This window comes from Equus przewalskii, chromosome 1 (genome assembly GCF_037783145.1).
Source record: "Equus przewalskii isolate Varuska chromosome 1, EquPr2, whole genome shotgun sequence".
Lineage (NCBI taxonomy): Eukaryota > Metazoa > Chordata > Mammalia > Perissodactyla > Equidae > Equus > Equus przewalskii.
Window position 1 is genome coordinate 162,846,333 of NC_091831.1, and position 17,794 is coordinate 162,864,126.

General features: G+C 41.4%; 1 protein-coding gene across 5 annotated transcripts in view; it reads right to left on the bottom strand.

The window, feature by feature from the left end:
- STXBP6 (syntaxin binding protein 6) overlaps window positions 1-17,794 on the bottom strand; it is a 230,839-nt gene that overhangs the window by 180,349 nt on the left and 32,696 nt on the right. Inside the window, exons 2-3 of one of the 5 annotated variants that reach the window (XM_008531126.2) lie at window positions 16,825-16,878; window positions 14,936-15,038 (exon numbers count right to left, since the gene is read on the bottom strand). The exons of the other annotated variants lie outside the window; for them this stretch is intronic. The gene's annotated coding sequence lies outside the window, so the exon portion shown is untranslated. The remainder of the gene's footprint in view (window positions 1-14,935; window positions 15,039-16,824; window positions 16,879-17,794) is intronic. 5 annotated transcript variants of the gene reach the window in all.

Here is a 17,794-nt window from a genome sequence, read left to right on the forward strand (position 1 = left end):
GATAAATGAACGGGCAGACCTGTGTTCCAATAAAACTTTGTTTACAAAAACAACTGGCCAATCCACAAGCTGGAGTTTGCTGACAGCTAATAAATCGAATGCAATAAACCCCTATCAAGCACATACATATGTGCAAAACATCAATGCCAGATGCTGAGGTCCGTGTAGCACAGAGTCTCAGGCCTACATCACACTAGAGGAGAATCACCCCTAAGTAACTCTGAAAAACAGGCAGACTTGATGAGTGTGATAAAAGAAACACAAACAACGTTGAACAGCAAATTTTGGAGCACTTGAAGTGTCAACCATGACCTTCTCTTTCAACAGTCTTTCCTGGCTTCGGGGACATCATGCACTCTGATGTTCTTCCAACCTCTCTGACCACTCTTTCTCAGTCTCCTTCACAAACTGGTCTCACTACTGTGCTCTTTCCTAAAATGTTGTTATTCCTCCGGATTCTGCCCTATGCTCGCTTCTCTCCACACTCTATAGTCTCCCTTGGTAATCTCATTCATTCCTAAAACTTCAAGGACCACCCATATGCTGAAAACACATCACATCTACATCTGACTAGATATCCACAATGAATTTCCAGCTGGATGAACCACAGGAACCTCATACTCAACCGCCCAAAGCAAGAATGAATCATCTTCCTCTAAACAGTTTCTAGTCCTATGTTCCTACCTCGGTAAATAGCACCACCATCAACTTGAGTCAGAAACGCAAGTTTCCTCCTTAAGGCCTCCCCTCCTTAATTCCCTATGACGTATCCCCTCATCCGTCACAACACATCAGTCACCAAATCCTGTTCAATTCTGCGTTCTAAATTTCTCTACATCTACCCACTTCTCTTTCTCTCTCTTGTCCTCGCCCTAAATCAGGCTGCAGTTATCTCCTGTCTAGGTAACAACCTCTGAGCCGATCAGTCCGAATCCAGGTTTGCCTCCCTCCCATCCACTTTCCAGGTACAGCTAGAGTTACTTTTATAAAATGCCCAGGGCAGATTACTCACCAGCTGTCTCTCTGCCCAAGCCCACTCTTTTGTATCCTGCTGCAAACCACATTTCCCAGACTCCCTTGCAACTGGCTTCTTGTTGAATTCTGCCAATGGGAGCCACTGGCAAGAAGCGGGGAGAAGAAACTCTCCTCCTGTTTTCCAGCTCCTGTCACACTCCACAGTAGCAGACAGCTGTAGTTCCCCATGCTTTTAGCACTCTGTATAGTAGCCACAGACCCCCTTAATGGTTGGAGCACCAGCTATGAGGCCACCCCTCCCCAGGGGTCCAAGCACCTCCTTAGCAGTCAGCATGCCAGCTCTATGGTGGCCCCTGCTCTGAGTTTCTTGGTTTAGTTAACCACACCCGTTCCATTTTGTTCCCCCCAACCCTAGGGATGGCAGCTGCTTCATGAAGTTACTAATCTCTATTTTACCTCTGCTTCCACTAGTCAAGCTTTCAGCCCTCCAATACCCTTTGTCTTCAATTCCCTATGTAAATCACCTCTATTTGAAATGTTAGCAAGGCATCTATTCTCTGACTGATGCAGTACTCGGTATTAGGAGTCGGTCCCAAGAAATAAACTCTGGGATTCTAGGATTGGGTCCCTTACCTCTTTGACCTTGAACAGTGATGACCTCATGCCTCTCAGGGTTCTAGAGCCACTGTTTCTCCCTCTAGCTTCTCTTTTGTCTACTTCCTCCTCCCTCAGGCTCCAAGCTCCACCTACTCTGAACTGCTTTCCATCTCAGAATCTCTAGGTCTCTTTCACTCCCTGCACAAAGCTGGTTCCCCAGCCTCATATATTGCTCCCCTAATCCTCTCTGTTCACCCAGTTAACTTCACTCAGCTTAGATAGCACTTTCTCCAAGAAGTCTTCCCACATCTGTGTGCAGCCTAACTTCATTCATTACAGCAGTAATAATACTGCCTTTTAACTCTCTGTACCTACTCTGTATTCCCCGGGAAATCGTGAGTTCTGGGAAGACAGGGACTATGTTTATCTTGCTCACAGCTGTAATCACCCATAGTACGCTTTCAATAATAGTTTGTTGAATGAACGAATGAATCCATGAATCAAGAAGGTATAGATTAATTCCTACTAGGGAGATTTGGGAATGCTTCTTAAAGAAGGTAAGACTGCTCTCTGGGCTGCTAGACCCAATCTCCAGCACTGTAGAAATTTTACGGAAAATATTATCCTTAGTTTCTATGGACTCCCCAAGAAAATAGGTAAAAACATTTATTTTCCTTTTAGAGGTATCTAAATAATCAAGCAGCTCTTGAAAAACAAACTTCCTAGGAATAAAACTTATATTTTGGGGGTTTATTCACAGGCAACCACATAGGCAAAGCTACCTTAGAAATATAGTAACTAAACTCCTTTGGATGTTCATCAACCCATACTCTCCCCTTTTAAAGGCCTAGCTGGTTTCCAACATCTGTTCTAAAGTAAAATGTTGACTGAGATCCCAATAAACTTATTTTATTGTTTTCCTTTCAAACACCTCACACACATCAGATTTTTAAAACTTGCTTTAAATCGAGTATGTTATAAATCTGAAAATTACTTTCAGAACCCAGTAAATGGAAAGAAAAGTGCTTCAACGAGGTAAAAACCTCTATATTGATCTCTATAGATAGATTTACTATATAAACTGGAGATGTGTTTCCATATTTGGAACCCATTCTTCTCCCACTCCAAATAGAGAAATAGCCAATTTTCTCCTATAATTTTGTAACTTTACAGGTAAGAGTAATATATCTATGTGAATTTTACTTCTCAAAGCTTACCTTCCAAACTTTATTTATGATGAAATAGGTCAAACATTGGCCAAAGCTTCCAAGTTAATTTTTTTTAATGCTTCTTGACCATTTAGTAGACTTATTTCTGCTGGCTAAACATCATAACATTTTGCAGTTCAAAGGTTTTAGTCCTTAGGAATTTGGTTACTCATTTATTTTTTTCCCTTGTTCTCTTGGTAGCAACAACATACTTAGTAGAAATCAGCACATATTCTTCCTCATTTATTTTCAGGTAATTACATTAAGACTATTCCTGGCATGAGGTTAAAATAGCATAGCAGCACAAAAGGAGAAACCATTCTCTAACGCTGCGTAGTTTTTCAAAACAGAAAATTCTTCCCACTTTCCATCATTCCTTTACTGTCTCTTGACTTGGATCAAACATCTGGCCCTGCTCTCCTTCCTCACACCAAATTCCTTGCTAAACTTGCAACTGTTGACCTAAACAGGCTTGCAATACCTGAATCTCTCAGTCTCATTTCCCTTTGTCACATCCCAAGAAACCCACTTAAAACAATAATCCCCAAATCACTTCTGTTGTGAGTTTCACTTAAATCTTAACTACCTCATTCTTGGTATCATATAGGGCTTCTTTGCTTCTCTTTTCAAAAAAGGGAAGGAAAAGGAGCAGAGACGTAGCTCCAGAGAATACAAAGACACGTGAATGAACGGGAGCACAGTCTTCCAGAGAACTGGCAACTAAAAATGTGAAAGTAAAAAGCGTTAGGCCCCCAGTAAGTGGAAGGGCTCCAGAGCCAGCGAGCCTGTGCTTGAGTCACAATTCTGACAATTGTTTCTCTTTGACCCCATCAAATTGTGTGCCTCTTTGTGCCTTCCTTGATCTCCTTATCTATAAAATAATGATGTTAACACCCGCCCAGGAGATTGTCATCAGGATGAAATGAGATACTTTATGCAAAATGTTTATAACAGCACCCACAATGGACACTCAATAAGTGTTGCTGTTGTTAGTGCTATCAAGTTGATTCCAGTTCCTAGTGACCCTGTGTACAGCTGAGCGGAACCCTGCCTAGTCTTTTTGCACCATCCTCTCACCTTCCGGTGCCATATCAATGTTCTGCTGCTATTCATAGGGTCTTCATGGCCAAATTTTTGGAAATAAGTGGCCAGGTCCTTCTTTCTAGTGTATCTTAGTCTGGGAGCGCCACTGAAACCTGTCCACCCTGGGTGACCCTGTTGTATTTGAAATACCAGTGGCAGAGCTTTCAGCATCACAGCAACACGCAGCCACCACAGTATGACAACCAACATCAGTGGTGTAGTTCTCTGACTGGGAAAGGAACCTGGTGAGAGCACGGAATCTTAGCCATTAGATCAGCCAATAAGTGTTACTTATTATAACTTTCTTTGGATAATAAAAAGGCCAGGCTGTTCACATAAATTAAAGTGAGAAAAATCAATAAGAAACAAAGAGATATGAAAAAAGAGAAATGGCAAGAAGATGGGCATAAATTAGAGAAGCACTAAGTATAATGGGGAATGACACTGAACATGGGAGTGCAGCAGAACCTGGAGTAGGGAAGAAATTAAGCCAAAATGGAGACAAATCTAAAGGTGAAGGAAGCACTGACATGAGTAGAGCTTAGCGGCACAGCCAGAGTCTTCAGACCTAGAAGGGCTCGCCTGTTCTGCTAGGACAGAGTTTTTCACTGGTGCTCTCCCAAAGCCCTGGGGGTTCCACAGAGACCCCACAAGAGCCTCTTTAAGGACTGGGAGGAAGCCTCATCATCACCTCCTACCCACCAGCTACAATAGCTCCACTTTTTTTTTTTAAAGTGTGGTTTTTGGTGAGGAAGATTGGCCCTGAGCTAACATCTGTTGCCAATCTTCCTTTTTTTATTCCCCCAAAGCCCCAGTACACAGTTGTATATCCTAGCTGTGAGTCCTTCTAGTTCCTCTATGTCGGATGCGGCCTCCGCATGGCTTGATAAGCAATGTGTAGGTCCACTCCCAAGATCCAAACTGGTGAACCCCATGCCGCCAAAGCAGAGTGCATGAACCTACCCACTATGTCACTGAGCTCCACTTTTATCTGTTTATTTGCTGCCAACTTAAAGTATAATTCCTTTGACTAAAAGGTTCTATTTCCAAAGAAAAAAGGGGAAAATAGAAGCACAGGAGGTCAGTAATCTAGTCCAACACTCTCATTTAACAGAAGGAAACTGAGGCCCAAAGAGGGGAAGTGACTTTACATAAACTCATACAACATCTACGTTTCTTTCTTAGCCTGCCTGTGAGCTCCTTCAGGGCAGCATCCATGTTTCAGTCTTTCTTGTTCCCATCCCAGATGATAGCATAGATACTGAATATTGTGAGTTCTTTCAACATTCTAAAGATTTCACTCCATCCTCTTCTTGCATGGTTTCTGATGATCAAGCCACTGTAATTGTTATCCTTGTTCTCCAATAGGCAAGGTGTTATTTTTCCCCTCTGGCTTCCTTCAAGATTTTCTCTTTGCCTTTGGTTTGTTGCATTTGAATAAGATACGCCTAACTGTGGTTTTATAAGGTACAGTGGTATAATGGGATACATATATTTGGTCTTTGTCCCTGGTAACTGGCACAGAACTCCTAAAACTCTTGGCATTGTTAGAGTGATAGGAGTGTCTTGTTATTCACAACAAGCCCCTTTCAACTATATCTGAGCGTGTGCTAACAACATGACTTTTATGGACCCCTAGAGAGCTTCAGGATGGGGGCTGGTTGCCACGAAGACCAAGGCATGATTAGAGGGTTGGAATTTTCAGCACCACCACTTTCCTGACCTCCAGGGAGGAGAGAGGGGCTGAAGGTTGAGTTCAATCACAAATGGCCAATGATTCAGTTAATCACGCCTACATAATGAAACCTCTAAAAAAAAAAAAAACCCTGAACAGTGGGGTTTGGAAAACTTCTAGGTTGGTGAAAACACGGAGGTGCTGGGTGGGTGGCACACCCAGACAAGGCATGGAAGTTCTGTGGTCCCTCCCCCCACCCCTCCCACCCCCAATCCACCTTGCCCTCTGCATCTCTTCCATTTGGCTGTTCCTGAGTAGCATCCTTTATAATAAATCAGTAATAGTAAGCAAAGCACTTTCCTGAGTTCTGCGACTTGCTCTAGCAAATTATCCAACCAGGGGGCAGGGGAGCCACAGTCATAGGACCCCCAAATTTATGGTTGGCTGGGCAGAAATGTGGGTAGCCTAGGCATCCCATTTGCGGCTGGCATCTGACGTGGGGACAGTCTTGCGGGACAGAGCCCTTAACCTGTGGGATCTGTACTAACTTAACTCCAAGAAGTGGTATCAGAATTGAATTAAATTGTTGTTGGACACCCACTTGGTGTCAGAGAACTGGAAAACTGGTATGAAAAGAAGTCACATATTTGGTGTAGAGGGAAAAAAGCCTCAGGTACTTATTGCTGAGCTTCCTGGATCTGTGGTTTGGTGTCTGTCATTAGTTTGGGGAGGTTTTCAGCCATTATCACTTCATAGAGTTCTGCTCCTTTCTCTCTTCTCCTTCTAGCATTCCAATTACACAGAGGCTACTTGTTATATTGTCCCACAGACTTTGGATGTTCTGTTTTGTTGAGGTTTTTTTTAATTATTTTTTCTCTTTGCATTTCAGTCTGAAAAGTTTCTATTGGTCTATCTTTAAGTTTACTGATTCTTTCTTTGACAGTGTCAAGTCTATTTATGAGTCCATCAGAGGAATTCTTCATTTCTGTTACTATATTTTTGATTTCTAGCATTTTCTTTTGATTCTTAGAGTTTGCGGGGTTTTTTTTGTTTTCTCTTGAGGAAGATTAGCCCTCAGCTAACATGTGCTGCCAATCCTCCTCTTTTTTTGCTGAGGAAGACTGGCCCTGAGCTAACATCCATGACCGTCTTCCTCTACTTTATATGTGGGATGCCTGCCACAGCATGGCTTGCCAAGCAGTGCCATGTCCACACCCAGGATCCGAACTGGTGAACCCCAGGCTGCTGAAGTGGAATGTGCAAACTTAACTGCTGCACCACTGGGCTGGCCCCATGATTCCTAGAGTTTTAATCTCTCTGCTACATTACCCATCTGTTCTTGAATGTTGTCTGCTTTTTCCATGAGAGCACTTAACATATCATAGTTCTTTTGAATTCCTTGTCTGATGAGGACATCTGTGTCATATCAGAGTCTGGTTTTTGCTTATTACTTTGTCTCTCCAGACTTGTTCTTCCTTGTCTTTTGGCATGCCTTGTAATTTTTTGCTGAATGTGGGGCATGTTGCATCAGTTGATAGGAAGTGAGTTAAGTAGGTCTTTAGTGTGATGATTTTTGTTATTTTTCCATGATAGTAACTATAATGAAGGCAGAGGGTAGCATTATCTTCCACAATAAAGCATATTCTTGAACTTATTCATCATTACTCCCTGTTCAAATGTGCATCTTCTGCTAGGTCTTTGGTCTAAAATATACATATAGAGTCACTGAGCTGCTCTCTCAGGCTACCATTTGCATCATCATTTAAGACAAAGTGGGCTCACACCACCAGCCAAGGTAAGAAAGAACACTAATCTATCCACATTACAAACAAGTTGTTTTTCTTGTAACTCAAGATACTGATACTTGGTGAGGCCATTCTCTAAAACTATTTCCTGTAAGTAGTAGGCCAATATTTTCAGGCTGCTATAATGTCATTTAGTCCAGTGAATTTAGATATAGGAATAATTTAGCTCCTTTACTATTAATCATCACAGACTACTTTGAAAGAAGATAAGCAACTCCATTATTACCATCATAAATTCTTACAACTTTTTAAAGTTAATTTTTAACAGGGAATCCTACACAGTTGAGTTCTTATGGTCTTCTAAGTCTTGTTCAAGAAACAATAGTTTCCTTGTCTTCACAAAGCCAGGCGAAGTTAAGCAACAAGTCAGCCAGCACTGAAATGTTCATATCACAGATTCCTAAATGTAAAGGTCAAACTATCAAAGACGCGAAGATGATCTTCTGCTTCACTGACTTTTGGCAAAAGGATCATAAACTGACAAGAATGAAAAGAGCAAGATCAGAGAAAAGCTCTGGCCGGCTTCTTTCAAAGTCCCCTCTCAGCTGGAGGGGAAGGGAAGACCAGCTTGTTAAGTCTAAAAGTGAAGGAAAATATTGAAGCAATCCCACTGTTGCTCAAAGGAATAGATATGCTAATGAAACCCCTAATTACAAAGAAGGGTGGAGTGCTCTTCCTGTAAAATACCTTCTTTCCTAGCCTTCGGTGTCCTAAATCCTGTTAAGTCACCATTCTGTCCCATTACCACTATTAAAATGTGCCCCTAAGGAGGAATATAATAAATCCCTGAGGGAAGGATTTTAGTTCCTTGTAATTTTATTAGAGGAAACAAGCCTAACTATGGATGTGCATGTGTCTTTTTGCAGAGAATTTTCCAGAACCTTCAGTGAGTTAAGCAAGACCTAAGGAATAAAGCTAGCTACCAAGCAGGAAAAGATTAATCTGTTGTTTCTCTATTAAACTGAGCAATATAATGAATATAACATGAGATGAATCTTTTGCCAAGAAATCATAGGAATGTGGTTCAGTATCATCCGCCAGACATGACCCTTCAAGTACCTTTTGGACCAGTCAAGACACACGCTACGACACTCATACAGCAACCATTTAGCAAGTTACAACTTCCCTTTCTTAAACATTATGCTGTGCGACTCTTGCTACTGGCTAAGGCCAGGCCAGCGTCACAAAGTTAAACAAGAAGATGAAACATCGCGAGAATTGACAGCAACACAATGGCAGCAGGAAGTGATGTTCGCCATGTAAAGAACTATTCACCAAGTATGGAACTAGCTCAAGAAGCTCTTCTAGGGTAAGAATTTAATCAACTAATTCACCAAATATTTATTGAGCCATACATAATATAGAGAGCATTGTGCTATGCTCTGAGGTAAGGGACTAGGGAACAGAATACAGAGATAGCTGAGGTGTGGTGCCTACCTCTAAGGAGTATCCCATCTCAAAAGGAAGACTGACAAGCTGATAATAACAGGACAAATGGGAAAAATAGAGCAAATTGAAAAGGAAGATTGATAATGAGCTAAAGAAGAAGAAAGTAGCTAATCTTCAAATTCCAATTTGAAATACACTGATGGGTCAAATGGAAGAGGCATTGATACTGCTGAAACTAACAACTAAAACATAGTTGAACAGGATTTTCTCAGGTTACACATGCTAATGCCCTCATCTCACTATCCCCCATTCACAATACTCCATAAAGTAACAACTTTGACTCTTCCACTGTGGGCATTGCTCAACGGAATTTAAGGAGAAAAGGACACCCAGTCAACTTGCTCTGAACACTTTGCAACACCTGCTAAATGGTCCATATTAGAATTATAGACACGAGGCGAGGGGAAAGCAATACTAAGCAGAAGTGTGTGCTGGACTACCTAAAATAAATTTCAGAGGTAAACCTGACTAGATTAAAAATCATAAAGAAACAGCATCTAAAGTCTATGTACTTCTCAGCTCTTGATAAAATTGCTATTGTTGGGACCAGCCCAGTGGCGCAGCAGTTAAGTGCGCACGTTCCGCCTCGGTGGCAGGGGGTTCGCCGGTTCAGATCCTGGGTGCAGACATGGCACCGCTTGGCAAATCTTGCTGTGGTAGGCATCCCACATATAAAGTGGAGGAAGATGGGCAGGTATGTTAGCTCAGGGCCTGTCTTCCTCAGTAAAAAAAAAAAATGAGGATCGCCAGCAGATGTTAGCTCAAGGCTAATCTTCAAGAAAAAAAACCTCCCTATTGGGGGCTGGCCCCGTGGCTGAGTGGTTAAGTTTTCGCGCTCCGCTGCATGCAGCCCAGTGTTTCGTTGGTTCGAATCCTGGGCACAGACATGGCACTGCTCATCAAACCACGTTGAGGCGGCATCCCACATGCCACAACTAGAAGGACCCACAACGAAGAATATACAACTATGTACGGGGGAGCTTTGGGGAGAAAAAGGAAAAAAAAATCGCTATTATTTAAGCAGTTTGACTTGACTTTTTTGTTGCCTCCAGCTGAGGGACTCATTTGAGGTGGTGTGGTCAACCAGAGTTTTTAGCTCTTCGCGGTTACAGTCCATGTTTCTTTCATTTCTAGGTGTTCCTGGTAGCACCTAGCACAGGGTCAGCACTAAAATATTTGAGGAGAAGAGAAAAGGAAGAAGAAAAATCAGGGGTCGGCTGGCACTCTCTGGACTCTGCCCTCAACCATTGAGGGTACAAGAAAGAGTGCAGATACCCGTAAGCAATGCATGGTGAGTGCAGTAATAAACACACACATGGCCTGAGTCAGCAGGCACAATAGCTACCCTCACCCCCGAGCGCTGATTCTGCTATTCAGGTGGAAACAACGGGGACCAGCATCCCCAAAGAAGTAAGACTAGGGCTCTGAAACTGTAGTCTTTGCCTCTCATTTACCACATATAGTATCGGTATCAGTTAGGGGAGACTAATTACTGCTGAAATAGACCCAAAAAATACATAATGGCTCAAACACCTTAGAACTTTGTGTCTGACTCCCATGATAGGGAATGGGTGAATAAGGTATTCCTCTTCCTCACACTGAAACAGGGATTCAGGCTGATGGGCTGTGTTTCTTCACCATGGTCATTCTATTGGCTAGAACTCAGTCACACGGCCACACCTAAGTGCAAGGGAGGCTGGAAAAACATTCTTGCTGAGGGCTCAGGGATTTGGCTGGGTTGCCAACAGCCTCTGCCACTGTATTTTACGGCTTTTCATTCCTCTTCCAAGCTTTCTCTTGCTGTGTTTCTGGGTGGGGTGTGTGTGTGTGTGTGTGTGTGTGTGTACAACTGTATTTCTACATAGTAAATTTTTGATCCCATTTATACAATAAATGCCAAGGACCCTCACACAAAGATGGCTGACTGTTTATTTCTGACAGAAAGGGAATAACCCGATTTTAGGGCCCAGAGGAAGCAGCTCATGAGGAAGTTTTGCTTAGCTTCGTCCAAGAAAGTCACCTTCAGACAAGGCAGATAAATTCTCCCATGTCCACACTTCCCTTAGGGACTTTATCAGGATTCATCCAAATATACGTCTATGAGGAGTTCATTTCCAAGATGGCAAATTATAGTGCAGCATATGATTTCCCTCATTTTTTTGTTAGTGCCATCAACTCAATTCCGACTCCTAGCAACCCTGTGTAGAGCAGAGCGGAACCCTGCCTGGTCTTTTTGCACCATCCTCTCACCTCCCGGCACTGTATCAGACAATGTTCTGCTGCTATTCACAGGGTTTTCATGGCCAATTGTTTTGTAAGTGGGTGGCCAGGTCCTTCTTCCTAGTCTTAGTCTGGAAGCTCTACTGAAACCTGTCTGCCTGCTGGTTTTTGAAATACTAGTGGCATAGCTTTCAGCATCACGGCAACATGCAGCCCCCACAGTATGACAACTGACAGACGGGTGGTGTGATTCCCTGACTGGGAAACGAACCTGGGTCACAGCGGTGAGAGCACAGAATCTTAGCCACTACACTACCCGATTTCCCTCACAAAGGGAGTAAAATGCGAAGTATTTTCCTGAGACCCTCAATGATTCCACTTTCTGGAGAAAAAACCATCACATCTTAGACTCGGCACTTTCATCACTGGCACTAGAAGTTGGCTTTCTTCTCAGAGCAATCTTTCACAAAGAAAGCATATTTCACTTCAAAGGCATTTTACACATTAAGCAATGGATAGAAACACACTACAGCAGGAATGTGGACACCGGGCAATCGGCTAACACACTCCTAAGTTGGTTACCCCACACATGCCTCCCAAAGCATCCGACTGAAAACCACTCCTCAGCAAAATGAGAAATCAGCTATGTCATGGACCTCTCATGGTCTATCCCACATGTTAAATCACTGGCATGCAAATGATCTACTATACGTAAATATCCGCTACTATTACTCTATATAGTAATACACTATCTACTAGACTAGACTAGAGGCTCTTTTGGCAAGGTATATATGTGATTTATCTTGATATCCCGCACAATGTCTTGTATACATCATCATTCAATAAACATCTGCTGAATGAATACAGTCATTTGATTTTGTCATCAGGAAGTCCTCTGCATGTGTCCACATGAGAGCTGTCAGACTTGAGGACAGACACTCAGCTGTATGACTCATTCTATACACAACCTCGCTAACAGGTGTGGGGTAAATGTTTTCCAACTGTGACAGTGGTGATGCTGGTGGTGACTATCACAGCACAGTCAGTAAAGGACTGTGCTATTTCATGCCTGTGGACCACTCAGTCACCATAAGTGGTGCAAGACCCCAGGTCCTAAGATGGTCCCTTTATCCCTCAACACTGTTCCTCTTTTCCTTTCCTATTTTAATTTTCTCCACAGCTCACATCACCATCTGACATATTTAACTTATTTATAAGCCTCTCTCCCCCTCTAAAAATTCTGTGAGGGCAAGGAATTGTATCCTTGTTCTCCAGTAACCAAAACAGTGCCTAGCACATTAGAAGTGCTCCATAAACATCTGTGGAAGAAATGGATGAAATACACAAGATATTTGGGTTCTTTCCTTTAAATCTGAAGATTTTAGGAACAAAAGTAATTATTCCTGCAATGCTCCAGCCTATTCACATTCTTTTGACATAGAACATCTCAAAAAGAGATCTCACAGATAAACCACTTTTTATATCATAAAGCAGGGTTTCTTGAAACCCAAGTCATTGTCATGCCATCTTAAAGTTCCCAAATAAACCAAGAATGGACAGATTCTCCAGAATTGGACACACTCTTGGCAGCCTTTCCCCAAACAAGAACCACATGTGCCAGCCTGGCTCACTGTAAACCTGGCTATTTCCACTCCAGAGTCCTGCCCATGGAGCCAGCACCAGCACCCAAAGCTTGAAGCCAGACAGGAGGATAGGACAGGAAATTCAGAAACAAATTTGTCTGAGCCCCACATGAACAAAATGACAAGACCTTACACTTCACATCCATGGGAAGTAGCCATAACTCACTCCAAGAAAAGAAAATGGTTCAAGTTAAAATTCTCAGCTTTCCAAGTGTGGTCATGTACCTAATAGGATAAACTACTTTAGGTTGCTAAGAAATCATTGAATGTTATTAAATTGCCAAGCTATTGTTTGATGGAACTTTAAAATCCATGTTTTATTTAACTTTTGGCATATGGAGAACAGCATCTATTGGCAACAATGATCCCCACTCATTCATTCTTCTGTTGTCTCTCAAACAGTAATTAACTAATACTCCCAAAGTCAAGGTGAAACAGACCAGCTTGAGAAGTTCTTATACATAGAGAACATTTTACACAGAACATTTTAGAATAGTAGACATTAGGATCTAACAATTCATGGAAGAATGGCAAAGTTTTTAAATCCCAAAGAGAAGGATTGTTCTAACACTCTCCACCATACTTCTCAAACTTTCCACCAAGATTTTCTTACAATATACTGTGGCCAAAAGGTTAATTTCGAGGTTTTTTTTTTTTTTTTTTTTTTCAGTAAATACTACCCCAGTCAGCCTGCCAACCAAGCAGTATGTATAATGTGTTAAACCCAGTGCTAAACATGGCGAACACGGAGACGAAGACAGAACTTTCATCAAGAGTTACTAGATTCTTTAGCAAAATACACAGGGCAGACTGGCTGATAGCTAAGTCATTTCTAGTTAATTTGTTTTGTTTTGACTTCAGAACAACTTCACACGACTATAAAACTTTATAAGACATACACGACTATAAAACTTTATAAGACATCAAGTGAAGGCAGCAAGGAAAAAGATGAAATTTCAAATAGTTCCATAAGTAGAGAATTCTTGATCACTGGGTTTTAATATTTGATGTTCTAAAACTTAAACATACATCTTCATAACTTATTTAATTTCCTAGAGACGTTTTCCTCTTAACCTCTTTTACAGATCACTTGGGTTCTTTGCTTTTTCATTTTCCTACTTGCTTCTCAAAGTAAGAGATAGAAAATTTATACAAAACTATACAATAAATAAGTAAAACACATATCTTTCCCAGACCTAAGCCTAAAATGTCAGGTTCCACAGTACCATGTAGCACAATCAAATGCATCAAAATGTTTTTCTCCCTTAATGAAAAAGAAATCCAACAAGCCCAACCCCACCAACTGAGGAACACAGCCACAATGTCACAGACTCTTTGAGAACTCACTCCAGCTTGGTGCTGACCCTCCGCTAAGCAGTGGTTTTCCAGTCCTATGGGTTTCTGTTCCTGGGCTTCAAAGCATCCACGTTCTTTATGAAAAATGCCATCACATAAAATACTGGCACTTAGAACCAAACCAAAGTACCACAAATCTGTACACGAGATGGTCCTAAATCTTCAGCAATAGTGACTGCCACTGAATGAATTACAGATCACTCAATGCTACTATTTATCTTTTCCAGCAAGAGTGGCACTCTCCAGAGAGAAACGCTATTCTCATAAGCTAACCCCAATCTCCACATCAGCCTTAACTTCAGCTGTGTTTTAACTCTAAAATACCTGAAAGATTAAAAAAAAAACACAACCACTCCCATCAGGGGCCCACTGAGATTTGGGGGAATGGCACAGAAGTCTTCAGTTTCAAAAGCGCACTGGGAGATTCTAAAATAGCCTGATTTCCCCTTGGGAATTATCCTTATAATTGATTCCACCTCCAAATGGATTCCTGGAATTCTGAGTTCTCTCCATAGAGATTTTTAGCCAAGGCAGACATCAGAAAGACTCATTAAGTTATAGCCCACTTCGCAATAGAAAGCCTCACTTAGACTTGAAAAAGAGATTTATGGACTACTCTAAAGTCACCTGTAATTAAACACAGAGCAAGAAAAAAAAATAGTCTGGCTGTCATTTTCATTTCAATAAAACATTTTCTCCAGTAAACCTGTTCAGGCAATTAAAATCAATCCCAATTTCCACTTCCCCAGCCTATATTCTTTCCTCGTGAGAGAAAAAGAGAATTAAGTAAACAAAACCTGAATTTTAAATCTGAATTCAAGCTGCCTGGGGCTACTTCATACTTAAGTGAATAAATAAGTGTGGCATAAACTAATAAATATTTCATCTATATGTAAAATATGCTCTTACAAAGCATTCACCTACCTTTAACCCAGCCTTTAGTTAGGACTGCATCTGATGGAAAACTCCACACACCAAGCACCTTTCCTCTTCGTACTTCAAGGTCCTTATGAAGGAGCAGAACTTTCTAAACAGGAAACCAAAGCACAGAAAGGCGGGGCCATTTTCCTCAGTGACACCAGAACCTCAAATTCCTGGCATTCTCCAGCCATAAGTTCAAGGCTCGCATCGTCATATACCACATGCTCTCCACATGCAGATGGGTCTGTTCAGTGAATTTAACATGAAACTTAAAAATCTGTGCAATCTGGTCCAGGGGACAAATATGAAAGAAGGTAAAATTTGGATATGACCAATGGTAGCACCCATCCCCATGAAAGACTACCTTCCACTTCATAAGCTGACTGTCACGTATTCTAAAACTATCTTCAGCAAAGTCAATGAGATGATTTGCTAGAAAAACCCAAGCATCTGACTTTCCAAATACATAAATCTGAATGCAACAGGTCACCTAAAGCAAACATTTAAATCATTTCACTACGACAGATTCAATGTTGAGAAAAATAACCAACAAGGCTCTAGCAAAAAATGAATTTGCTCATAAACACAAAAACTTATTTAGCATTTAACATCTACCTTCCAACAAAGAAATCTATATTATACTAAGAGCCCTGAAACCCTTGACATACTCTTTGCCTCACTCCCCATCTGAACCACAACGTAATGAGGAAGCACCTCAACAGTGATGTGGGCTCTGATCCAAGCTTCCTATGTGATGACACTTCTCCAGATGGCACCTGACACTGTCAGGTGCCTCTTATGTTGGTAAATACTCAAGGACATTACGTAAGGCTGCTTCTCTCCTGTACGTACATGACTTCAGAAAGCCACTGATAGCTGTTTTGGAAGCACATTTCCTTTTCATATGATAGAATCTCTTCCATGTGCCTGAGAAATATGAGTTAATTTTATTTGTTACCCAGGAGAAACTACAGTTATTGGGAAAGGAGAAAGAAATAATGAGCGACCGAGTTTAGCTCAACAGAATGAGACAAAATAAAGACACCCCCCAGCCCAGGACCCAGAACAGCAAAAGCCAGTTTTAAGTAGCCATCTTTTAGATGTTTGTGTACTATTCAGTGATAGAAAAATCAGAGTCCCAGGCTTACGGCATCATTATTCAGCTTTGAAAATTCAGGATGCTTTCTTGCAGGATTGCAACTAAGTACAAGATGAAGAAAAGTGTTTCTAAGCTATGTGTTCAAGCAATCAGTTGGATCCTAGGTTCAGAAAGGAGTGAACAATGCATGAGCCATTACTGAAATCCATGCCAAGGAAGCTTTTCTCCCGATGGTGGAAATCTGCGAAAGTTAACACTCTAATGAACTACCACTGCATCTTGAATTTCTCTTCCGTGACCAGAAAAACAACATATTCGGAGCATTGTTTTTCATTATACCATGAAGCTATAGCAACCACTCATCCTGCCTCTACATCTGTTTCTCCCTTTTTGATGGCCATTCCATTTGAAAAGAAGAACTGCTAATTTTACTTGGTGGCCCCTGAAATGTACATGTCTCACATAGCGGGCATTGTTTACAGCTTCTAAGCTTCAATTAATCATAAATGTTTGGACAGGAGTGATTGTTTTATGGGGGGAAAAAAAAAACTACTGCATAAATATCTAGGTTCAAATTCTGGTTTTGCTACTCATTAGCTGTGGGACTCAGAGCAGATGACTCACACAAAAAAGGAGAATTGAAAACTAAGGGAGCTAACTTATAAGGTCACCAGTGATTCCATGTATGCGGCCAGAACTGTAAAAGATGAGCCTAGAACGGCAGCTCTCAAGCTTTTCGGTCTTAGGATCCCTTTACATTCTTAGGAATTATTGAAGACTCCAAAGAGTTTACCTTAGAAACCACAAGAATATCCAGGTACACATTCTAATAGCCAACATCTGGTCTCTGGAGAAAATAAAAAAGGTAAATAATGTCTTAGTACTGTTATGAAAGTTGTTTTGACTTCATAGACCCCCTATAATAGGATTTCAGGGACCCTCCCCCCCCCAGGCATCCTCAGACCACACTTCCAGACTAGAATATCCTAACATACAGAAAATGGGAAAGCTGTCAAAGACCACTAGAACCATATCAGAAGGATTAGGAGCCAGCACGAAGGGGCTCCCACTGGCCAAAGACGGGACAATTTTACTACTGTCTCATCTTTGACCAGCGGGAACGAATGCAATGGATTGAAACACCAATATTTTTAAATTCATGAATTCCTAATGAAGCACACACCTCTCCCTCCATCCCCTCCCATCTCTGTCTGTCTCTGTTTCAATGGTTATCTTTGGAGAATATTATTAATTAGCTGGTTAATGGCGCCCACTAATTATTTTGAAAATTGGTAAATAAAGGGAAAGAATCAGGTATTTTTCCTGCCTTCTCTATATAAACTGTACCTCAGGATAACCAAATAGCGGATGAGCAGGAGTTTCTCTTTATAAAAATATTCTAGATAACAAACAAAGAAATGACTGAAACAAGATTGTGAAACCTCTAATGAATTGCTGGATTTAAGCAGCAACAATCACCAACTGTCAACATCTCTCTCTCCCTCTCTCTCTCTCTCACACACACACACACAGGGAACCGACGTTAATTTAAGTGCCTCCTGGTGGGAGTACACAGCACATCATACAGTATTCTTGACAAAGTATGGAAAGAGAATTTGATTCAGCCTCTAGATGTAACTACCAGTTCACAAGACACACAGTGGCTAGAGCAATATGTTAAACAGAGGAATATTTAACATTTAACTCTGTGGGATGTAATCAGCAAAATCCAGCCTGTGGGAAACTTTGCAGAATAAATGGTC